This window comes from Protopterus annectens, chromosome 3.part0 (genome assembly GCF_019279795.1).
Source record: "Protopterus annectens isolate FY-2018-M chromosome 3.part0, PAN1.0, whole genome shotgun sequence".
NCBI classification, from domain to species: domain Eukaryota; kingdom Metazoa; phylum Chordata; order Ceratodontiformes; family Protopteridae; genus Protopterus; species Protopterus annectens.
Window position 1 is genome coordinate 330417458 of NC_056731.1, and position 26620 is coordinate 330444077.

Here is a 26620-nt window from a genome sequence, read left to right on the forward strand (position 1 = left end):
TTGCCAAAAATATAACTCCACGGGGTTTGAGAGTGAGAACACAGCCTCTTGTCAGTGAAGCGGATGAGGCACTTAACAGTGAATGGGCTGATATTCAGCAACAAGCCACTATGTCCTTTGTAAAAGCATTGGGCAAATTTTATGACCGTATAGTGTATCGGGAAGCTGATACTGTGCTCAAACTGACCAATGACGTTAAACCTTTTGAGGGGCAATTATTTTTTTCAAAAACAACTCACCAAAGTGGCTAATGATTTAAATAATTTGGAAGAACAATTGAAATCCAGAAAAATTAAGAAGTTTAATCGGGATCAACATGATTACCAAGGGGAAACCCTTTTGGTAACAGTACCAAACATGTGAGATTTTTCTCACAATCAACACGGCCATCTAAGAGAAAAAGACCAAAATCAATATTGAAAAATCGTAATTCTGATACAGGTTCATCTACAGATGATTTTTCATCTTGTGCTGAGAATGATGCACAGACTGCATCAGGCTCACCGTCTCCCAAAAGGACCCCTTCAGGGGACCCTTTAGGGGCAAATACCAGCGGGGGGGGGGGGTAGAAAACACAGGTCAAATAAAAAACATTCAGGGCCTACTCAAATTGGAAATTCAGAAATAAATGCTTTACATAATCAAAATGTCTTGAATTTGTCTATGTATTAACACCAATTGAATTGTCTGTTCTTAATAAAGGCCTCACATTTGTACCTGGCTTTTTTATATCTGAGGATGCTTTAGCACAAGATGTGTCTTTCTGTAGATTACTTAATTTAAGATTATTTTTCAGTAATGAAGGTAATGATTATACTCAAGATAAATTTATTTATCATAAATCACAATTTATGCCTCCTATGCATCCGGTTGTACAGCAATTCCAAAATAACATTCTCAAAGATTTACATTTCTATAGAACATATTTATGTTCTAGACCGAACAACATTACACAGACTGAACAACTGGCTATTGAACAACTACGGAAAAATCATGATATTGTTATTATAGCAGCTGATAAAGGAGGAGCAGTAGTGGTTCTAAACTGGCTAGATTATGACCAGGAAGCAAAAAGACAACTCTCAGATAAACAATACTATCTTGAAATGGCTATTAATCCCACTTTTAAATTTAAAAAAGAAATTGATGATTTTTTGATGCATGCCAGGGATATAGCCATCATTGATAGTGATATTATGTACCAACTCATGATTCAGGACCCAATGAATCAATATATTTACTTCCTGCCCAAAATACACAAAGATCCTGTCAACCCTCCGGGTAGACCTATTGTGTCAGGCAAGGGTTTCATTATGGAACCCTTGTCTCTTTATCTTAGCAAGCAAGTCAAACCATTGTTATCCTTTATACGTTTGCGTTTACGTGACACGACCAACTTTTTGCAAATTATTTCCGAACTCAGCTTGAATCTGATTGGCTTATGTGTACCCTAGATGTGAGTGCTCTGTATACGAATATTCCTCATTGTGGTGGCTTGGAAGCTCTAGCATATTGGCTTGATATAGCAGGATTATATTCAACTGAGTATAATGAATTCTTGATCGGCTTGGCTGAACATGTCTTGAATAATAATGTTTTCTTTTATCAAGAAACCTGTTATTGGCAGATAAAGGGAACAGCGATGGGGTCTTCTTTTGCCCCCATCTGTGCTGATCTATTTATGGCCTATGTTGAACGTGATCTCATTTATGATAGCCATAACAACATCTATTTGCATCAAATGGATATTTGGAGACATTATTTGGACGACTGTTGGTTGGTGTGGAAGGGTGGAGTTGATGAATTGCTTGATTTTTTGGTTTATCTAAATAACAATAAATGGGGGCTACAGTTTACAGTACACTATGACATCAGTACTATTACTTTTTTAGATGTACTAATTAATTGATTGCCTGACCACACTTTAGATACCAAGGAATTTAGAAAACACCCTGAATATAATACTATCTTACACGCCTCCAGCTGCCACCCGCCACATATCGCCAAAAACATTCCCAAATCACAATTCATCAGAATGAAAAGGATACGCTCTGATGAGTCTTCTTACCATGAACAGAGTAAGGACTTGACCAACAGATTTAGATGCAGGGGCTACAAAATGGGACATGTTCTTGATGCCAGTAACAAGGTTAACAAACTTAACAGGGAGGATTTGTTATGCTATCAGGAGCACAACCACAGGGTTTCACAACCAATCAGGTTTACCATGACTTATGGTAGAAATTCTGACATGCTTATATAGAGTGTACATAGGCATTGGAATATATTACAATATGACCTTGAGGTTTCTAATGTTATTCCTGAAAGATGTCTTTTTTCTTTTAGAAAGGGTAAAAATCTGGGCAGTTGTTTCAATCATTTCAAACATCCACATGATTCAGGTACGGAAAATTATATACAAACCACACTAACGGGGGATTCTCATGGGCTGCTTTCCATGTGGCCATTGTTCTAACTGTAACAAAGTCAATAAAACCAAGCAATTTTCCAGTAAAAATTCTTCTGTGATGTATGATATAAATTTTTTTGCTAATTGCAGTTCAGACTGGGTCATTTATTTGGCCACATGTTTTTGTGGGTCATTCTATGTAGGACAAACCTCACGGCCACTTAGACTCAGGATTTCTGAACACATCAGCAATATCAAAAAGTGTAAAGTCCAAAATGCACTATACAAACACCATATGATACATCCTACTGCAAAGTTTTCTTTTACTGTAATTGATATCATAAAGGGTAAAACATTGAATAAAATGGGTTTGCACTCTCTATTAAACTCTAAGGAGAAAAAATGGATTATTAAGTTATGTGGTTTATTTCCACCAGGGCTTAATGAACAATTCTAGGTTAACCAATCATGTTTCTTTTTGTACAATTTATACAACAGTATTTGAGTTGATTCTATTACACTGAGGAAGGCTGTGTGTGGACTGCCAGCCGAAACCGGTCTGTTTTTCTTGTATAAAGAATAAAATTATTTCACCAAGGACACAGTTTGCTGGCTCTATTTCTTTTTTGATGTTCGTTTTCTAATTCTTGGAGCCGTGCAATTGCACTCGCGTAGGAAGTACTTTCATTTTGTTGCACCAAGTGGGTATTCACCATGAGTGGCCCTAGCAAGTAAATCATCCATGGAAGTGGATTCCCCAATGACTTGACCATTTTGATGTCGTTAAACTTCTATATCACATGGTATTACCTGCCAGTCAATGTCAAGGTCTCACAGCATTGGCTGCTCACTTTCAAGGGCATCACCTGCATCTAGTAGGACTCACCATCATTGTGACTCAGTATCAAGGTACCATGACATCATTTGTTATAAATCTTTAGGACCATCCCTAACACTGTCAAATCCAGAGAGTTCAAATTACGTCTGGAGTATAATTTTGGTAGAAGTTGATTTTGTAAAGAGGTAATTTGTTTTTTATAAGAGTTTCTTGCTATTTGGATTATTTCTTGCAACAAGTTGCTTTGCTAATGAAATATCCTCTTGGTTGAACTTTAAGGGATAGTTTTATATTCAAATTATGTGCATACTTTTAAAATTTAATAATTATATTGTGACCCTCGAATCAGATTTTGTCATATTGTAACAGATTGGAATTTAGCATCCAAGTGATATGGGGTTTATAATTAGAAATTAATTTAGTTAATTTAGTTAAGTCAATATATAACTGGATACATGAATGATTGGAAAAGATTCGAGCATCCATACTTAAATCAATCACCCCTCCTGAAAGAGTGAAAGAAATGAGAAAAAAGTTTATCCTAGATTAGAATTCTGCAGCAATGATAGTAAAATTGTATATTAATTAAGTAAAGAATCAACAAATCTAATAGGGTCAGCTAGTAGATATTCTTCCTCTAAATGTAAAATGGTTTAGGCAGTATTTATAATATTTAAAATGGAATCTGTAGTTATATCCTTTTTAGGGTCAATTACTGAATTCCAATCACCCCTGCCAGATTAAATAATGACTACTGAATGTAGCCAGTAAATTGAATATTTATTTTGACTGGTTTGAGCAAGGTGTGGAAAGATTAAATAAGATTAAGGATTTGTCTGACGATTCAATTCTCATGAATAATATAACACCATCCATATTCTGGGTCAGTTTTTGTTTGAATAGCTCTATTTGTAAGATTGGATTTAACTAAGGTAGCTACTCTTGCTTTAGCAGTACTATTACCTACTGCAATAACATGATTTTTTTATTAATGGCACTCCATTGATCACTGAGCATATGGGTCTGTTGAAGAGAGATGGACTGGGCTTCAGATTTTAAAAATAGGTGTAACATAAATTCTCTTTTGGGGATTCTGAATACCATTTATATTCTAGCAGTCTATTTTAAGCACATGGAAGTCATAGAATTAATATTACTTCTTCAAGTTATTTAGTTTTGAAGTCAGCAAATATATGAGTATTAAAGTTTCATTTGTATAAAATATTTCACTTGTCACTAAGTAATTAATGTAGCATGAATTGATAAGAAATCTAAAATTAAGAAAGTATGGTATTATGTTTATTAAAGGATAGGTTATATTGAAAGGAGAGTATAAAACACTTCTTCCCCACCCCGTGGGCTTAACCCCCATAACTACTAGCTAGAGAAGACTAAAAGAATGTTATGTTAAACCAAAGTGAATAAATTCTACTGCATGTATTGACTATAATATGCCTAAGATAATTATTAAGATATATGCAATGATATAAAAAGATAAATATAACTACTATCCTGGAGCGTGTTAAGCTAAAGCCCATTACACCTAAACACAGGGCAGTCTCCCTACATTCTAATAAAAAACAGATTCATTAAACAGTGATACCTTTAAATGTAATGAGTAAGAGATCATCATCAACCCCCTTTTTCCCATTTTCTACATGGGGTAGGGGTGTCTTTTCTTCTGTTGCCATCTCTCTCTATTCAATGTCACTCTCCAACCTTTGTCAGCTGTCATTCCTTCTCTCATGCAATCCATCCATCTCTTTGCTGGACGCTGTCATTTCTTCTTGTTTTCTTCCTGTCTCTCCCAAATCTTCTTCACCAAATTGACTTCTGCTTTTCTACATGTGCCCAAGCTACTGTAAGCTATTATCTAGTAATTTCTCTGCGATTTGAGGTACTTTGGTTTCTGTTCGGATGTTCTTATTTCTTCATCTGTCCCACAGTGTGCAGCCTATCACCCATCTCAGGTACTTCATTTCCATCACCATAAGCTTCCTCAACTGCTCTGCCTTTACTGCCAAGGTTTGTGTGCCAATAAATAGTTGTTAAATAGGCTTAATATGTGATGATTACTTATATCATTGGGCAAAAGAACTACGAAGGGGAAAAAGCAATTTAGGTTGATCACATATCAGGTAATATCTTCTTAGTATTAATGCCTCAGTATAATATGCCATGAGTAAAAAAAAACTTTAGGTTAAGTAAGATCACTTAATATCTCTCAAGTATCATGTGCCATTTAGTCATAAGACTATCTACCTGTCATTTAAATTCAAGTACAATTTGTGTATAATTCAAAATAAAGTTAAGTAAATTCAAATAAAACCATTGTTAATATTAACTGTTCAAATTATTAACTATAATGTAATGGAAAAAATATTCAACCTAAGTTGAAGTGATATTAATTTTTCACATTATCCAGTTTCAATTACTATTTAATTACATGCTGAAATAATTCTTGATTCATTGACAGCCACTCTTGGAAAGATTCAGGAATTTGCTAAAACGTGATTTTTAAGTCAAAGACTGTTCAGTAGAGCGGCAGTGACCATACAGTCTCAGGAATCATAGAATAGTTAAATTTCATGAGGAATACACCTCAAACATTCTTTATTAATGTTGTTAATATAATTTTCTGTTGACATTGTTGGATCAAAATTAATAAGGATACACAACCCAATATTAATTCAACTGGAAAATTGGGGACTCAAGTTGTTTAGTTCCCATGAAATATTATAAAACTAATTTGAATAATTGCTAAGGAGTTGGGGGGCCAGATTCAGGAAGCCTCTGTCTAAGAGTTATAACTCTTACACGGAGGCTGCAGTTAAACGGTGTGATGTCAGCATGTCATGCATATGCATGAGGTGCATGAGACATGCTGAATCACACCGTAACTCTTACACGGTCCATGTAAGACAGTAGGGGGCATGTCCGTAGGCTAAGCCCTGCAAGCGGACACGCCCCCGGAAGTCTATAATGGCTGAAAGTAAACAACCACGAGAGAGGCCATGGAAATGTGAATAAACACACTACACAACACATGACCCCACAGACCAGCAATGTAAAAAGTGAACAGATGTTATAAAATGAAAATAAAAACTGTTATATTTTTTTTAAACCCCGTAAATGTTTGCTACTGTGTGCTGGTAAAGGGTGTGCTACTAGTGCAACTGCAGTTAGCAATCAGTGGAAAAGGATATAAGAACTAAATATGCAAAGTAAGCCAAGAAGTAATAGCATAGCAGTAGAGTTCTCAGCTTAAGAGCAGGCAGGCAAGGTTCGAGCCCACACAACAACCTTTTTTTTTTTTTGTAAATAAGCACTAAAAAGACCCTGACAGTATTGTACAAATGTAAAAGTATTTCCTTTTGTAAAATGGAATGAAATGGAGCATATATTTTCAAGTAATACAATAATAAAATTATTTAGAAATGTAGTGATAGCTAAGCTGCTGTGAGACAGAGTGCCCGTAGCTGAGTAGTGTTTCAAAGGCTGCAAATTGCTTGCCCGTAGCTAAGCACCGGTTTAACATGCTCAAACTGGGTGCAACTAGCTGTGCTCAGCTGAACATGTGTGTTACTAGCCAATTAAGGTTTAATCCAGCGCACACCGTTTGCGCGGAGGTGCGCGTCGCGCCCACAAGCTAACCGCCGGTGCGCATGCGTTAGCTCCATGCAAACGAGCGCAGACCTGGTTTTAAGTGCTTAAAAGTGCTTTTGGCATGTTTGATTGACAGGTCCTCAACTCATTTCTAGACAGTCATGAAAATTAAAAATCAGTGGTCAGATTCGAACCCAGGATACCATGCACTAGAGTCAAGGTACTAAACCACTAAGCCATGACAGCAGTACTTAGAAATGCAGAAATAGCATATATATAGGATATAATCCAAAAGGGAGCATGATAAAGCAGTTTCTGTGAAGTAGATACAATTCCAAAATGGCCAATCATAGAAATGTGCGGGAAAATCGGCATATATAAGCCCCATAGGCGGGAATACACAGCAGAAACGATTGTAGAATAGACCTGCAGGCAGAATGAGTGGAGTAGGGGAGGGACATTGCTTTCGAGCACAGCGGTGGGGCGTTCAGGAGTCCAGATACATGGTCTGGCTCCTAGTTCACCATCATGAGGCCCAACTCATGCAGGGCCAGGTCTCATGGGGAGCATACAGGGCGGAGGCATTGGACCAGTTGGCTCATGATCTCACTAGTGCTACTGGGATTCCACGCACTGGTGAGCAGGTCCGTCACCACCATGCGGACCTGAAGCGATGAAAAGAAGACCAGTTGACCCAATGGATCCAGGAGGCCCGGGATATGCCCAACGCCCCACTACTGAGTAAGTTACATTTTACTTATGTATGTAAGGAATTCAACTAGCTGATACCATGGAGATGTGTAGTCCAATATTACTCATTTTGTATTACAGCTGCAGGTGTCCGCTCTATGAATCGACAGGCATATGACCAGGCTGGCGGCTGCGCCACCATGCAGGTTAGTAACCCCACCTAGTACTTGTAAATAAATATTATAGTGTAGCATGTAGCAGAACACTGCAGTGTATTGATTAAAAGTAATATAATGTGCAAGCAATAAGTGAAAGTCTGCAGGTATGGCTGCAACAAGTTCATCAGTATGCAAGTGTAACCGGAAATATAATTGATAGAAATAAATAGTGCTGTAATACAGATGTCCCACCATTAATTAAATGTAGTATAACCTGCAGTAGTCTCAAGAGTACAGCTTCAGAATCTGAGGTAATCACATGTGAGATATATCCCGTGTTGAAATGCTGAATCATGACAGAAGTGAGGCTGCTGGAAAGTGTTGGAATCACCACAGGTCTAATATGTGAACAAAGCCTAGAAGTACCAACCTGAACTGTGAAATTGCAGGATGTGTGAGAGTGACAGAAAGGGTCATGTATCAATGAATAAAGTAGTAATAACTCCTGAATATATAGGCTTCAGTGTGGTTCTACAGAACTAAATGCATGTGGGAATTAAAACTTAACATCCCAAACTGATTTCAGTGTGTCTGAATCTTGAATGTTCAGGCCAAAATCTGTATATGGTGATGACAGTCAACAATTTGCAGATAGAATGAATGATTGTCTGACATCTAAACATCCATAGTTGTCCCCTGCTCTGTCATCAAAGTGTAGCAGGATGATGTATCTGATCAAATTCAAAATAACTAGGATAGTGATGTATCTGTAACAGGTCTAGCATGACAGTCAATTAAAAATCATTTTGAAACTATTACCCACAAGTTAATTGTGTTTCTATTACAAATGTATATCAATGCATAATTTATGAATGTGTCATCATTTTCTTTCTCCACCCCACCCTATAATTGCAAATTAAAACACTCACTAAATATTGGTATGTGAACATTTCATTAACCATGGGCATTTGTCCTGTTTCAAAAATATATGCATGTCTGTTGTTGCATGTGCCCTGTTCATACCTGCAAACCTCATGGCCTGTTGCCATTAATCAACCCTGGATGTTGTTTGATTGTGTATTTCCGTTCAAATAATGCATGTGATATTGATATGCCCGTTGTTCAATGGTGTTAATATCTGGGTGTTTGTTTAATGGGAATACCAATGCATGCTGTCACAGCTAATTTGAATGGAATAATATGCCACTAACCCAAACTAACATAACATACTCACAAACCTAGAACACTTGGAAAGGCAGGTCCCAGCGGACCCACCTCTCCCACCTCAGCTGGCGACTGCACCTGGCACTAGTGCCCAGGCTGGACCCCCCTCCGGTGGCCCTGTGCCACCTTCGGGTGGAAGCGCTGCAGGGGATGGGGCCTGTCCCCCATCTGCAAGTGTGGCCGGAGGAGCTCGTCCACTCACCCTCCAAGGTGTCCGATCTGTGGTGCGAAGGGAGATCCAAGACTCTGTTCTTGGGCCCCTATGCCAGCTTGAGGCCTGGGTGGCACAGCTTACGGGCATGCCCGTTGTCCCACCTGCACAGCCCCTAGCACAGCCCCGTCCTGGGCTGTGAAGGAACAGTGGCAACTGCCTATGGGTGGGGATATCAGTTCCACTGTTGCCATCTGTGGGCTCATGTGCCCTGGATATCCCAACCTCCGTCCCTGTCAATTGTGTAACCCCCCCACATGTGTCATACACCGTCCCTGTATGCCTTGTCTGTCTTGTCTGTTAACCTACCCAACCTACCTCCCCAGCTATACTGACTACCTCACCTGACATACCACTCTCACCTGATTAAAAAAAAAGAAAAGGGCACTCTGTACCCACAAAAAAATTACGCCCCATACATAGCTGTCCATGTTGCACACATGTCCGCTGGACATCGAAACTGTTAATTACAATTGGCTGTACAACAGGTATTAATGTTGTCCGGACACCTCTCTCAGGGGTGGAAGGTTCCAAATGTCACACCAAATTGCATACAAATGCACAGCTGTTGCTGAGAAAGACATGGGCAGCTATGGGCCTCACCTACATCCTTCCTGCAAATTCTAAGCTTGTTTCCCTACTGTTTTACCCTCTTTGTGACCCCTTTTTCACCACTTTCCTGTCACCCCTTTTTCTTTTCTTTCAAAGAAAATAGCGGGTGTGCTTGTGTGCTGAGCTCACCGCTTAGTGCATCGTGAGCTCTCAGCAAAGCGCAGACCTGGTTTTAAGTGCTTAAAAGTGCCTTTGGCACTTTTGATTGACAGGTCCTGTACTCATTCCGAAAGAAAAATAAATTCCCACTGTCAGTCTCGAACCCAGGACCTCTGCAACACTAGTCTGTATGATCTACCACTAAGCCATGGCTCTCATACAAGAATACAGTGCTAAAATAAATATAACATGTAATAGTAGGAATCAATATAAAGGCAATATAGGATGTGTACTACCCAAAGCATGTCAGGTAGATTTTTAATGCCCGAATTACTGGATTCCCATACTAGTTTAGTGTTAACAGAAACAGCCCTGCTAATTGTTAGCTTGTACATAATAATGTAAGGTAATGTACATATATAAAAGTATGTATATGTACACATACATATATATATATATATATATATATATATATATATATATATATATATATTAATACATATGAAATATAGTGGTAGGTGTCAGTATCCATACACACTCACTACAGGAAACAGTGAAGATAAATGCAGCAACCAGAATCTGCAACACAGCCTGACTCCTGTGAGACCTACTAACCCCTTTAACTGCTTAAAGGTGCCTCCAGCACTTTGATTGATAGGCCCTGTACTCAATTTGAAAGCAAAATAAAAGCATACTAGTAGGCCCTACCACAAGACCATTGTAACACTAGTCTGTATGACCTACCAGTAAGCCATGACTCTCATACAGGAATATAGTGCTAAATAAGTGGAACATGTAATAGTAGGAATGAAGATAAAGGCAATATAGGATGTGTACTACCCAAAGCATATCAGGCAGACTTTTACTGTCCCAATTACTGGATCCCCATACTAGTGTGTGTTAACAGAAACAGCCCTGCTAATTGTTAGCTTGTACCCAATAATGTCAGCTAATGTACATATATGAAAGTATGTATATGTACACACACACATATATATATATATATATATATATATATATATACATATATATATATATCAATACATATGAAATATAGTTGTAGGTGTCAGTATGCATACACACTCACTACAGGGAACAGGTGAGAGAAATGCAGCAACCTGAATTTACAACACAGCATGAAGCATGAGAGACGTACTAACCTACACACTCACAGAACACTGTCGACAGCATACCAGCATGGTCCATGCCCTTACAATCTGAAAGGGCAATGCCTATCTCACATACCCTTTTATAGCACTGTCCTGAAATCACAGTGAGACATGCAATCAGTACACAACTGGCTGCATGCAATTAGCAAATGCTGCCTTACAATTGGTGCAGAGGCCATCACATGGACCTATGCAGATACCTACAAAAGCATCCAGTACTCACACTCCACACATGCAATACATTAATTGCACAAAACCAACAGAGAAAGAGAGAGAGAGAGACAGAGAGAGAAAAAAAAAGAAATAAAGACAGCCAGCAACAAAACCAGCAGCAGCAGCAAACAGCAGGTAGCACCACTGATACAGCAACAGCTGACACAAACACAGGTAATGCAAAGTAGCAGGTTAATACTGTGTTCACTGTGAAACCTGCAAATGTATCATAGTTCACTATCTATAGGTATGTCCATGAGATAGGTTGTGTGTACATAGTCCTGATATATATACATATGTAATATTGCTGTACATGTCGTCCATACTTAAAACTTCCATAGCTTAGAACACAAGGCCAGTTATGCATATGATGCAGTAGTTCCCAGGGTCAGTAGAGGTTTCTCCTCATTGGTGTGGGACCACTGTGTATGTATGGCACTGTTCAGGTACATATCCTGTAGTATGGCCAGGGTATAATATCAGTCTGTAATGTGGTGCTATGTCCTCTAGGGGTGAATGTATCACGCATCCAGGGATACCATTTTGTAACAGTGATGCTGTGTGTTCTGCAATGTTGAGGGTGGCCCTCACCTGGACATGTGAGATGATAGGGAGGTTACAGTCATCTGTGATAACTAATTCCACTTGTGTAGGAGAATGGGGGGGACCTGCACCTAAACTGTCTGCAACAATGTTGCCAATATCTGTGCATTTGGTGAATGTGAAGCATCTTAACACTGCTGACCACAGATGCCTTGCCTTCATGTGAATCTGCCCTGTGCTGCAGTAGCCTCCTGCTATTGTTATACAATGTGCCTGTATCTGTAGTCCACTGGACAGGATAAATAAGTGGTGTGCATATGGTCTGGGTTAGATATGTGTGTGCACATTACATGCACTATGTGGGATGTCTGTGGTAAGCTTTTGCAAAGGGGCCAGCAGTGTGTGTTGTGGCTTCCATTGGCCCAGTGGGCTGCATGGATAGCATCACAGTCCTAACTAGTGAATAACTGTGTAATTACATACATACATAGCAAGGTAGTGTACTGTGCTTGTGGTGTTGTTGGGATATGTATATCCAGGCTGAGTAATGTGTGTCCACATCACAGGGTTGGATGGCAACACACATACAGTATGTAGGGATGAACACCCAGAGTGTTTCAGACGTGTTGCCTGTGCAGAAATATCTGGCCATTACCTGCGCATGCCCCACAACACACACACATGCAACATATGGCAGAAGTACTATAGCAGTACACATAGGTTCATAGGTTCATACTAGGCTATTTGCCCAAGGGCATTGATAAGCCTAGTAGAATGTGTTTGTTTTTTGCCACCCAATTAACATTTATGTTGCTATGCCCTTTTCCGAGGTTAGTATACTGTGCCTCTTTCTAACAGTGACATAGAAGTGATACCCGGGGTACAACTATGATCTCCATCCACTCATCCAGATTCCTATGGAAGAGAGTCAATGAGGGACTCTGCCTAACCTGTACTGTGAGTTCATTACAGAGTGGCCTCTGGGTTAGGAATATGTCCCTCCAGCATGTCCTATTTATGTCAGTGCTAAGGTTCAGGTCTCCTGAGCATGTGGCTGTATGGGAGTTTGATTTCCTGAGGTGCAGCATGTCCATTACTTCTGGGTTGGACATGGCTGTATATGGCAGGCACAGATTGCCTCTGAACAGGCAGTATGCCACTGAGTCCAGCTGGATTTTCTTTAACTGGGCAGCATATGGCATCTGTTTGAGCCCTTTGATCCTCTTGATGAGGTACTGTTGGGGTTTTTCCAGTTGCTGTAGGTGTCTGGTTAGGTACATCCTATAAGGGGCATTGTACTCAATTATAGGCCTGATGATGGATGAGTAAAGAGGCACGATGACCTCCCCTGCTGTACATGTGAATCCCTTCATGATTAGCTGGGCTATATAACATGTCTTTCAATTCACTTTGGCCACGTGGTTGACAAATGACAGATTGCTATCAAGTGTGTTCCCCAGGCCCCCAATTACTTCTTCTGTACTTAATGGCTTAACACCTATGTGGTACTTTGCCACCAATGTGGAGGTGTGGGAATCTTTGATGAATATTGATACTCCCCCTCCTTTTGTTGTTTGGTCCAAGTGTTGGGGCCGGCAAGAATGGTAACAGGTATAACTTGGTAGTGCTGGTGTGCTCCTGGGAAACCTGAAACAGGTTTCTTTTACTGCACAGATATCGATGTCCATAATGCTAAGTAGAGTTTTGAGTGTGTGTATCTTGAGGTCTAGACTTCTGGTGTTGAGTAGCATTACTCTTAGTTCCTCATCCTTTGTGATACGTATGGATGTGGGTTTGCCTTATGAGCCTTGCCTAATAAAGGCACTATGGGTGTAGCAAGAGCCTTTGCCAAAATCCAAAAGCCCAGGGGTGACAGGTGCAAGCTGTCCCTAGCAAAGCATCGTGGCTTGTACAGCATATCATCACAAGCTGACAGGCATTGGCTCACCTGTGAATGACACTAGTACTTCAGTCAATTGTTGAAAGTGATCATCTTGCCTTGATATTGTGGCATCATTCTTGGTGAGGGTAAGATGCTACTCAAGGTCAGGGTTATACTGGCTTGGGCTACATGCTCAGAGAGCTCCTTTCTGTCTCATGTCATGTAGTCCAGGGAGGTATGTGTCAGGTCATTCACACCAGCATGGACAATGAGTGAGTCATACTTGTACTTGCCTTGGAGTTACTTGAGTGTTTGTGTTATGTGGCGGGTCGTAGTGCCCGACAGGCTGCACACTGTGACCCTCTCCTCATTAAGCCTGGTGAACATGACGTCAGTGTGCCTGATGATAGAGGCACCTATTACAAGTGTATGAGGTGTGTTGTTTACTGTTAAGGGCTGTGAGTGTTCAGCACATTGGCTTTGTGAGATATGTGTTGCACGTGTTTGTTTTTGTGGTAGTGGTTGCTTGGGTGTCTGCTTTGGAGGTCTCTGCTGCTTAGGCAGATCTTTATTCTGAGCCTCCGAGTATGTTTTTGTGTGATTATGTGTTTGTTTTGTTGTCGTGGTAGGTCTATGTGAGACTGGAATTGTAGTGAGTGTGGTTTCTTCTCCACCTGACTGGTTATGGCAGTATTGAGTAGAGAGAGCCTAGCCTCCAGTTTGGTATATGTTTGCATCACTCACATGTGTTTGAATTTGTTGTTAGGAGGAGGGGGTTGTCTGTGTACATGCGGCTGTTATAACATTGCCTCTGGATTACCACACTCACCAGCTGGACTGGAGAGGAGCTTGACAACTGACCTTTGGACATGCTAGAATACTATTGTGAATTCCGTAATTGAAAACAAGGTCCAGTGGGGAGTGAGGGTGTACTGATATTACTTACTACTGCTGACTGATATAATAGCTTCAGTGAGCAAGTGCCAGGTAACTTAAGTGCAATGTGTTACAATTAAGTAAATGCAAAAATGACAAGCAGTCACTTGCTGTCATGTGTAACATGGAAATACATACAGTAAGCAATGCAGATATCAGTAGTGATTCACAGAAGTGCTGAGAAGCTGTGTATTATGTGGAAGTAGCATACCAGTGAAATAACAAGCTAACAAATAAGCATATAAACAAAGCTAGATTCAGGAGGCTTGGATGTAGTGTATGCTACAGCAAACAAGGTGTACCAATGTCAGTAAGATACAGTTCAAATATGCAGGCACTATAAACCTGAAACCAGAAGTTCCCAGCTATGAATGGCAGAGTACAGCCTATTCTCACACAAGAGTGCAGACCACAAACCTTGTTAATGTTAAATAACTGGCCTGAAGGCCAACTGCTTATACCAGAACTAATACACTTGGACACTGGGCTCTCAATCAGCAGTTCCCAACTTAGAAGGATGAAAGCTATGTGTCCTGCCACCACAGTGCTTGCCACAAACCTCCCTAATGTAAAACAACTGGTCTGACGGCCAAGTGCTTAATCCAAACGACTTAAATGATAGCTACACTTTAATCAAGTTACAACCAAGCAGTAATAAGTACAATTTAATACTCCCTGTATAGAATGTGTACCATATATTGCTGACATACTCTGCTGATAACCTGTTTGTGTACCTTTCCAGGGAGATATGGCTCCGAAAAGGAACCCTGCTTACTCTGCTGCAGAGGATAAGTGATCCACCAGAGCCTGGTGCGTGACTATGACATCCTGTTTTCACGCACCACCCAGAATCAGCAGGAGAGGTCTGCACTGTGGCAAAACCTTGTCAGCAGGATAAATGATGTTGGCATGCATGATAGGACATATGAGCAGGTGAGACATCACTGCAGTGATTTGATTAGAAATGTCCGCCAGCGTGCTGCAGATATCCGCAGGCAACAGGTTGCCACAGGTGGGGATTGGCCACACATCCCCCCCCTCACCAGACAGGAGGGGCTACTGCTAAGTGTTGTGGATCCAGCCCCAGAACAACAACAGCATCAGACGTGCATCATGATGGAGGTTGGATCCACACAGCAGCAAGACACCGGCGTGCAGGTAAGATGCCATATTTATTTATCTTTTGTTATTTATTTTACATTTGTTGACCGGGCTAGTCTAGCTGGATATATGTCCATTTTCAGTAGAGGCCCGGGGAGAAAAGCTCCACACATAACATAATAAAGGCAGACAGACAAGTTGTTAATAAAGACATACAAAATAATAGAAATATAAATCAACTTGTTAATAAAATCAACATACATTTAAGAAACTCAAACAGTTTAAACTCATACACAATGTTCTGTTGGTTTCAAAGCAATCTTACCTAAAACATTATTATGCAATAAGGCAAAAGCCATATAGATAACAGTTAAAGCTCAGAAGGGTAGAGAAGTAGAAGGAGTATGAAAGATAAAATAATAGGGAAGAGGCAGGAGTCAAGAAGAGAAGAGAAGAAAAGAAGGAAGACAGTCAAGAGGAGGTGGGAGAGATGGGAGAAGTAGGTCAGAGCATAGAAGGACAGCAAGGGAAAAGAAACAGGGTAGAAGCTAGTTTTTATGCACAATGAGGGGTTTAAAGAGAGGGTGGGGAGAGGGAAGTTAGCCTGGAGTACTACAAGAACAAAGCCAGTGGTTTTGGAAGTACAGTTTGATTTGTTGTTTGAAGAGAGGTAAGGGTGAGATTAGAGTTAACTCCTTGTATGTACATATGACTGTTCTGTACACTGTTACTTCATGCATGCATAATGTGTGCACGTGGTATGTATCTGTCATCATGATATGTAATTGTGCATGTGTGATACTGACATTATGAGCAGCTGATGTGTATAAGGAAACTGGTGTACTACTGCACTGTATCATATGCAAAACAAATGGCACACTTGTGCCCACTGACATTACTTTCTTCATATTTCCAGGTCCCTCCCATCTAGCAAGGCAGGCCATACATGCTGGTGAGTGTGTTTAACATTACCTGAAAAACAATTTATAATACTAGTAAGAGTAGTGTAACTCTGTAGTATACATGCTGGTGAGTGTGTTTAATAATACCTGCAATACCCAGGTTAACACTAGTAAGAGTAGTGTAACTCAGTACTGATGTGTGTGTGTGTACTGTGGGGTGTGCATGTGTGCAAGTGTGCCTGTGCCCATGTGTGCATGTGTGTGTGTGTCCATGAGTGCATGTGTCCATTTCTGAATGTGTGCATTAGTATTGAAGTGCATCACTGTAAAATATGTGTTGATACTGTAATCTGTGTTCCCTGTTTTCCTCCCGTAGGTTCTTGTGCTGCTCTGGTGACCTGCAGCAGGGAACCTGAATCTTGTGCCCCAGGTACTGATGATGATGAAATGTCGATAATGGTGCAGGAAGGTGTGTCTGGGTCCGCCATTGGTCAGCCAATTGACAGTACACAGCTGTCAACCCCTTCAATGTGCACAGTCATCCTGCCGTTACATCCTTTGTCACCATTGTCCCTAGGTGATGGACAGTATGCATTGGGCATAGATCAGGGTAATGTGGTACCTGTGGTACATGCATCCCCACAAAGCAGCCATGAGCAGGGTCCTCCAATGGTATCACGCAGACAGTCACCCATGGGTTCCCGTGGGGGCATCCGTGGCCGTACTGCCTCTGGCCGACGTGCCCAAGGAGGTATGTCAACCTCCACTATGTTTTGGACTGTTATGCAGGCACAGGCACGTATGGAAAGGTACACCAGACAGGGTCTGAGGGAGCTGAGAGCATGTCGCACAGCCATGACAGACGGCATGCGTGACATTGCGAATGCTATTCGTAATTTCACAGATGTCGTTGACAGACGTTGTGGGGACATACAACAGCTGCTCCACAACCAGATGTCCATGGGCCAGGGCGATGGTGTGCATTTGCGATGTCGACGTGGCCGTATGCCGGCAACAGCTCCAGCTGGCAGTGACCATGGACGACAACAGGCCCACTCGCGCGCCTCAAGTGCCAGCACCAGCCCCAGCAATGCTGGGTCAGTGCTGTCATCAGGACGCCCCAGGAGACCATGTGCACGTGGCTCTGGACAGTCCCAACAGGGAACTGTGTCCAGTCAACACACCCCTGCTTCCGACGACAGTACCCAGTCTGGGTTAGTACCGGATATGGTCCGTAGCACCCCTGCCAGGCACAGGTACCGTGTCCGTGCCCACAGACACTGATCTGGATGACCTGACAGGTGCAGTCTGTGGCTGTCCACAAAACCCTGTACATGGCAGCCATTATGTGGGACTGTGTGCGTGCTTACACACATGCAGAAATTTAACACCTAGGGCAAACACATACACACACACTGCACCAACACTGGTCCACCCTGTACTGCTGCCCCTCACAAACACACATACACACGCATGTCAATTGGTGGTACCAGTGGCTGGCTTGGGCATACCTAACCCACACCCTGTGCATATGATGACACTGTGCCACCTCCTGCATACTACAACATCAGTGCAGGATAAGGTAAACACGTTGCTGATGCACAGGGTGACTACATAGATGTGTATAAGTAGTAACATGTTGGTAACTGTTCACTGTTCCACTATGATTGTGTGTATATCCCAGCATTCCTGCTGCAGTAACTGTATGAATGTCCTGAATTGTTATCTGCACCCATACTACTTACCAAAGTGTACCAGCAGCACACCATCACATGCTACCATTGACTATGGGAATGTGCATCATGTGCTGTATTGTAGATTCAGCTATATGTATCTGTTCTGTCACACATGCATTTACACACACCCCCTACTACCCCCACACATGCACACGCTCACCTGCCATTTCCATTATTTATTACCCTACAAGAGTAGCTGTCAATACATGACAGGTACACATTTGAAAAGTGCACTATGTGGATTACTACAGATTTCCTCTTCTCTACCTGTACTCACAGGGTGCAGGCAACCTCATTAGTTTAAAAGTGTAATGTGCATCAGGTACTGTGGTACCCTGATTGCCACAGCAAACATGTTTTCCATACGGAAATGCACACACAGAAACATCCCACATCCACACACTTGCCACATTCAGGTTTCAAAACACTATCTAGGTATATTCTGGTACATGTGCGTGTTACAGTAGCATGTAGCACTATACTGAGTACTGGCAATTGTCTGTTGTCATGTTGTTTGTATAGGGTGCTGTCAACATCACTGTTTGTTAAGGGAAATGTGCACCCTGCAGTGCATAGCCCCATTTGGCAAAAGCCACATCCCACCCCCAGCATTGTGCACACACACTAAAACACATACTTTCCATTTGCAAGATTCAAACCCCTACCTAACTGTGTTATGACACTAGAGACAGACACATTAGCAGAGTGTGCTATTTGCATTAGTGAAAGAAATCCTTTCTAATGCTGTACTTAGAGGGTGCTGACATCATCTGTGTTTAGGAAGAGGGATGTGCACCCTGTAGTGTGTTCTCCCAGTTGGGAGAAGGCACTTTTCCCTCACAGCTTTATGCACACACACAAACCCCACTCATACTAACACACATACATTCCCTTTGCAGGATTCAAACCCCTACCTAACTATGTTATGACACTGGAGAAAGATGCATTAGCAGAGCGCGCTACACAAATTACTGGAGAATTTCAATTCAGGTAATATAGTTATAGAGTGCTGACATCATCAGTGTTTCAAAAGGGGAATCTGCATCCTGTAGTGTACTGTCACAGTTGCTAATAGGGGCATTTCTCGCACACACATCGATGTGTTTGAGGTTTGCATATGTGGGGGATCCAGTACTCTAGTGTGATTAGTATATGGTTCGATTGCAACAATGAGGGATATACTTCAAGTGGTGAGCATTTTGTACTCATGTTTGTGATGATCAGGTCTAGTATATTTTCCCCTCTTGTGGGAATGTTGACTACCTGTTCCATAGCTAAAGAGTTTCTGAACTATGGGAACCCTAGAGCTTGGGTATTGTGGCTTGAGTAATGTTCACAGTCTATGTTTGGGTAGTTGACGTCACCCAGTATGATGGTGTTTGCAGAGAAATCTATACTCTCCTGTGTCGTCATGAAGGCTGTGTGGGATTCCTGAGTTTGAGAGGGTGATGTAAGAGCTCCTCTGTGTCTCTTTCCATGTGGTCCAGGGAGGTACGTCTCAGGTTGTTCACACCAGCATGGACAATGACTGCCTCATACCTGTACTTGCTGTGGAGTGACCTGAGTGCTTGTGTTATGTGGCACATTCTATCACCCGACAGGTAGCTAAATGTGACCCTCACCTTGCTCAGTCTGGAGGCGGGACGTCAGTGTGTCTGACTATGGCATCACCTATTATAGGTGTGTCACACATTGTGTTTGGCCTTATGGGCTATGCCTGTTATGAACACTAACATTGTGAGGTCTGTGTTGCTTGAGATATGTGTTCATGTGGGATGCAGCGTGTCTGGCCATGTCATTTCTGTCTGTGGTCTGGTAAGTATCACCTTTGGTGACATAGGTATTCATATGTCAGCTGGTGAGCATTTGCAGTGTTACCTACTGATAGTGGTACAGCTTGTTTGTTGTACAATGGACTACATGCAGCCCTGCTCACAGTAGCTATGTTTGCATGCATGTTTCCTTGCAGTTACCCTGGAATACTAATCCGACCTGCCATGCAGAGTTACACAGCGTCTGTGGACTCCTAGTGACATCTGCATAGCTTACTATATGTATGTTCATGTCTCACTTGACAGAATGTCACTGTTTCTCCTGTGCACATGTACGTTGCCTGTGACACTTTGCATATGACTTACCTGGCATCTGTCCACGTGAGCAGTCATATATGCCACTGCAGGACTCTAAACCTGATGATGCACACACTCAAAACATTCCTCAGCATGGGGAACATCCCTATCTATGCAGTAACAGATACCGGATTCAGGGCTACCAACAGCACTCCAGCACTACCAAGTTATACCTCATACAATGCTTTTCAGGCCCAAAACTTGCACAAAACCACAAAAGGAGGGGGTGTATTGATATTCATCCAAGATACCCACACCTCCAGGTTGGTGGCAAAGCACCAAACATCAGAGACTATCCATATGCAGGTAACAATGGGTAAAACTGCCTTCCAGGTTATAGCCTGCTACAGACCACCCTCACAAACACAAGAACCGCATTTGGCCTTCCTGAAAACAGTTGGAAATATGTAGGTCTGTCCATACACCATTATATTGGGTGGGTTAAACTACCCAAACATAGACTGGGAGCATGACTGTAGCTCCAACACCCTAGCCCACAGATTACTGGAATTTATATACCAGTATGCTATGGAACAACTTGTTACCACTCACACAAGAGGGGAAAACATACTGAACCTGATCATCACCAATATGGGGACTCTATGCTCCAGACCAGAAGTGTATCCCTCACTGGTAAGATCAGACCATAAACTAATCTCACTGGATATTCACATCCCAAGGCCACCCCCTGCACAGTAGAATGCAGTCAACAACTCATGTCAAGCATGTTCACACTCCTCATAAATGATGTGGAAACCTTCAAAGCTCCCAGGCCTGTTGAAAATATGGACCAGACTGCAGATACCTGTATAAAGGCATTCTATGGACACATTCAGGAATGCATGGATCATGCAATCCCAAATGAAAGCAAGACCCAATCCTCCAAAGGCAGACGTCCTGTGTGCTGGACACCAGCCATAAACAAACTATACAATAGAAGGATGAAGCTACTACATGATACAACAAACTCCCAAAATGTGAAGGCATCACTGATGAGTATTAGAAGACAACTGCAGGCACCCATAAGATTGTCTAAGGCCATCTTTGAGAGAAGATTCCACAAGACACTGAGGATAATCACAAGGCTTTCTGTAGTTATGTTAGGAACCTGGGTGGTAATACCCAGATATGCTCAGAGGTAGTCCAAGATGTCACACGAAATACCAAACACACAGACATTGCCAACATCCTAGTGGACAGGTTCACTGCTGCCTTCTCCCCCCCTCCACACCAAAAGGGCAAATATTTCTCCCAGCAGAGTGCTGCCCCCCCTGACATCTCAGATGCTCAGGTAAGAGCTGCCTTCTCCAAAGCAATAAACACTGCATCAATGGGACCAGACAGTGTCCCAGGCTGTGTCCTACATGAACCCCAAGAAGAGCTACACCCAGACATAACACTACTGTTCAATCCCAGCCTTACTACATGATATGTGGCCAAAGAGTGGCGTACAGCAACAGTGGTCCCTCTACATTCAGGTGGTGCCTTAACGGATCCTGGACACTATTCGCCCCATACGCCTGAATAGCTTGGTCTGCAAAGCTATGGCAAGGATCATCATGAACCTCATAAATATAGATATTGGGGACCTACAGACACGTCATCATACACAGTTTGGCTTTGTTAATGGCAGATCCTGCCTCTCAAACCTGTTTGATTTCTTTGAAACAGTCACCAAGGCCACTGTCAAGGGGAAGGTGGTCTACACAGCCTACCTGGACCTTGCATAAGCCTTTGATACAATACCCCACTTGTGCATTCTAGGGAAGATCACCAGTGTACATATTAACCCCTATGTCACTACAGATACTGCACAGTGGCTCAAGGGCAGAACACACATGGTTAGAATTGCTGGAGCCATGTCAGCCTCAAAACCAGTTACAAGTGGTGTCCCACAAGGCTCAGCCCTGGGATCTGTCTTGTTCAGTATATATTTATCAGAAGTACAGGCCAACATGGAGGTACTGTGGCTGAGCAAGTCGCAGATGACTGCAAACCGGACGCCATTATCAACTCTCCAGCTAACACATGCATCCTCCAAAAGAGCCTCTTGGAAACACACGACTTGTGCCACAGCCATGGCCTCAAGCTGAATGCCAAAAAGTGTATAGTCATCCCCTTTGTCAAAAACAAAGTGACCACAAAGTACCACATATGTGTTAATCCATTAAGTGCAGATGAAGGAATTATGGACCTTGGGGTACACGAGTTGATAGCATTCTCTCATTTGACAACAACATGGTCAAAGTGGTTAGGAAAACATGTTATATAGGCCACATCATCATGAAGGGATTCACATGTAGATCAGGGGAGGACATTGTGCCTCTTTACTCATCCCTCATCATGCCCATAATTGACTACAATGCCCCTGTCGACATGCACCTTACCAGACACCTGCAGCAACTGGAAAGACCACACAAGTACCTCAACAAGAGGATCAAAGGGCACAAACAGATGCCACATACTGACTGGTTAAAGAAACAGCAGCTCTACTCAGTGGCATACTGCCTCTTCATAGGCAATCTGTGCCTGACATATAAAGCCATGTCAAACCCTGATTTAATGGCCATGCTGCACCTCAGAATATCCAGATCCCATCAGGCTACATGCTGGAAAGACTTGAACCTCAGGAGTGATATACATAGGACATGCTGGAGGGACACATTCATAACTCAAAGGCTCCCTTCACTCTGGAATATTATCCCAATAGAGGTTAGGCAGAGTCACTCAATGACTATCTTCAAGAGGGATATTAATGACTGGATGTGACATTGTAGGTTTACCCTGGGTATCACTTATGTGTCACTGTTAGACAGAGGCACAGTATACTAACCTTGGAAAAGGGCATAGCAAGATAGATTTACAATGCATGGTGAAAGCCACACACATTCTGGCTAGGTGTATAAATGCCCTAGGGCAGATAGCCTAGTATGAACCTATGGACCTATGTATCTTGTTCACCATTGGCCCTATGTGCTGTTAATCACCAATGCAATCTCAATACTATGGTAGCATGTGCAAAGGTCAGTTGTCAGTCACCTCTATGGTACAGTTGTGGAATATGTGAGTCATGTAGTAATGTCACAGCTGCCACATGTACACAGTCAACCCATGGATGTACAACACATGTATGAGATGGAAACACATGGCCAAACTGTGGACTAAGCACTCTGAACCCAGTACTGGCATAACCTGTCAGGTGACATGAAATACTACAGTGACTGCAATACCAGTCTGATGTGGACCTACACTGACAGCAATACAAGCACGGAAACACACCGGGCCATTCGTGGAGCCTAAGGATAGCATCCTGCCTGAGTGGCAGACACCTCTGCAGCTGGCACACAGGCATACGTTAGGCCTGAACACAGCACGCATAACACATAGCACACAAATCCTGTGTGCCAAACAAGCACAGTCTGTACAGCTATACAACACTACTGCTGCAGTTGTGTTAGGTACTGTTATTGTCCAGTACAGTGAGGTCATGCTCACCAGGCTGGACAAGGTGAAGGTCACAGTGATATGCTCATGGGGCACTATGGTCCACCACATAACACAAGCATACAGGTCAGTCAGATGCATGGACACATATGACTCAGTCATTGTCCATGCCACTACAGCTGATGTGTGATGTCCCTCACTGGGATACATGATAGGGAACATGGAAGGGCTCACTGAGCAAGTGACACAGGCTGGTAGAACCCTGACCTTGGTTGGCATCAGACCGTCACCAGGAATGCTGACATATAACTGAATGGTAATGAATTACTGTAGCTACAACACCCTAGCTGAATGGTTCTTAGCATGCGGTCACTGCATTGCTATGAAACAACTTCTTACCACTCCCACAACAGGTGAAAACATGCAGCACCTGTTCATCAACAACATGTAGACTATATGCCCCAGACCAGGTGTGTGTCCCTCACTACTAGGTTGATAGCATCTACATCTCACACTGTATATACACATACCACATGCAGCACCTGCACAGAAGACCACAGTCATAATGTTACCCTGTGCAAATACCATGTATTCACATGTGGCAGGCATCACACATGGTAACTTGTTGAAGGTCACAGGTACATATGTGTATTTGGCACACACATACATCATGTGTATGCATTGCCATAACTGGTTTAATCGATGTCATGCATTATTGTGAGAAACAACCCGCACACATGGGCATTCTGTGTGAGCAAAACACACATGACATGTCTGGAATCAAATGCCATAACTAATTGTGATATCGTTTAGAAAGGGGTATGTGCATCCTGTAGTGTATTTTCCCAGTTGCCAAAAGGGATGTTTCTTTCATACACACTTACCCCCCTTTACACACACTTGGCACTTGCTGGACTCAAACCCCTGCTGAACTATGTTATGACACTAGAGATGGACGCATTAGCGGAGCGTGCTATTCGCCTTACTGGGTGATTTATTTTCCCCTGATATACTTATAGGGTGCTGACATCATCGGTGTTTACAAAGGGGAATGGGCATCCTGTGGTGTGTTTTCACAGTTGCCAAAATGGATGTTCCTTTCATACACACACACACTAACCCCCTTCACACACACTTGCTGGATTCAAACCCCTATCTAACTATGCTATGACACTAGAGACAGATGCATTAGCAGAGCGCACTATTCGGATTGTTGGGGGAGTTCTTTTCTCCTGATATACTTATAGGGTGCTGACATCATCAGTGTTTAGAAAGGGGAATGAGCATCCTGTGGTGTGTTTTCACAGTTGCCAAAAGGGATGTTCCTTTCATAAACACACACTAACCTCCTTCACACACACTTGCAATTTGCTGGATTCAAACCCCTGCCTAACTATGTTATGACACTAGAGAAGGACGCATTAGCGGAGCGCGCTATTTAGACTGCTGGGGGATTTTCTCCTGATATACTTATAGGGTGCTGACATCATCAGTGTTTAGAAAGGGGAATGAGCATCCTATGGTGTGTTTCCACAGTTGCCAAAAGGGATGTTCTTTTCACACACACACACTAACCCTCTACATTCACACTTGCTGGATTCAAACCCCTACCTAACTAGGTTATGACACTAGAGATGGACGCATTAGCAGAGTGCACTATTTGGATTGCTGTGGGATGTCTTTTCTCCTGATATACTTATAGGGTGCTGACATCATCAGTGTTTAGAAAGGGGAATGAGCATCTTGTGTTGTGTTTTCACAGTTGCCAAAAGGGATGTTCCTTTCATACACACTTGCTGGATTCAAACCCCTACCTAACTATGTTATGACACTAGAGACGGACGCATTAGCGGAGCATGCTATTCGGATTGCTGGAGGATTTCTTTTCCCCTGATATACTTATAGGTTGCTGACATCATCAGTGTTTGGAAAGGGGAATGAGCATCATGTGGTGTGTTTTCACAGTTGCCAAAAGGGATGTTCTTTTCATACACACACACTTACCACTTGCTGGATTCAAACCCCTACCTAACTATGTTATGACATTAGAAACAGACACATTAGCAGAGCGTGCTATTTGGATTACTGGGAGCTTTCTTTTCTCCTGATATACTTATATCTGATATCATCTGATATCATATGCTGACATCATCATTGTTTAGAAAGGGGAATGAGCATCCTCTGGTGTGTTTTCCCAGTTGCTAAGAGGAACATTTGGACTAAGTGTGTGAGCATGCCCAGTTCAGCCTTCCCATGGCATGTTGTGTGAAAGATGTCTCATTTATCAAAGTGTGTGAGCATGCCCAGTGTGAGCTTTCCATATGTTGAACTCTGCAGCCCATCACATTTGTGGATGAGTGTGACCTTCAACAAATATCTCCAGTTTATGGTTGTGTGTTGTGTGCCATGTTGTGTAGTTACTGTCCAACTGCTTTTTGTGAACACAACAGGGATTATACTGTGCCTGCAGGTTTTGCATGGGATACTTTGCATACAATTGTCAACATCTGTTCATACTGACCTAACACTGTAGTACTGTATAGTGTAGTGGTTCAGTACTTTCACTGTGGTGGACAGTATCCTGGGCTTTAGTCCTATCACTGCTTTACATTTCCATAGTGTGCACAACAGCCTGGTTAGGGTCCAGTTGTGCACATCTGCAAAGGCGGTGCCTCTATGGACCCTGGTAATTACCGCCCATAAGCTTAACAAGTCTA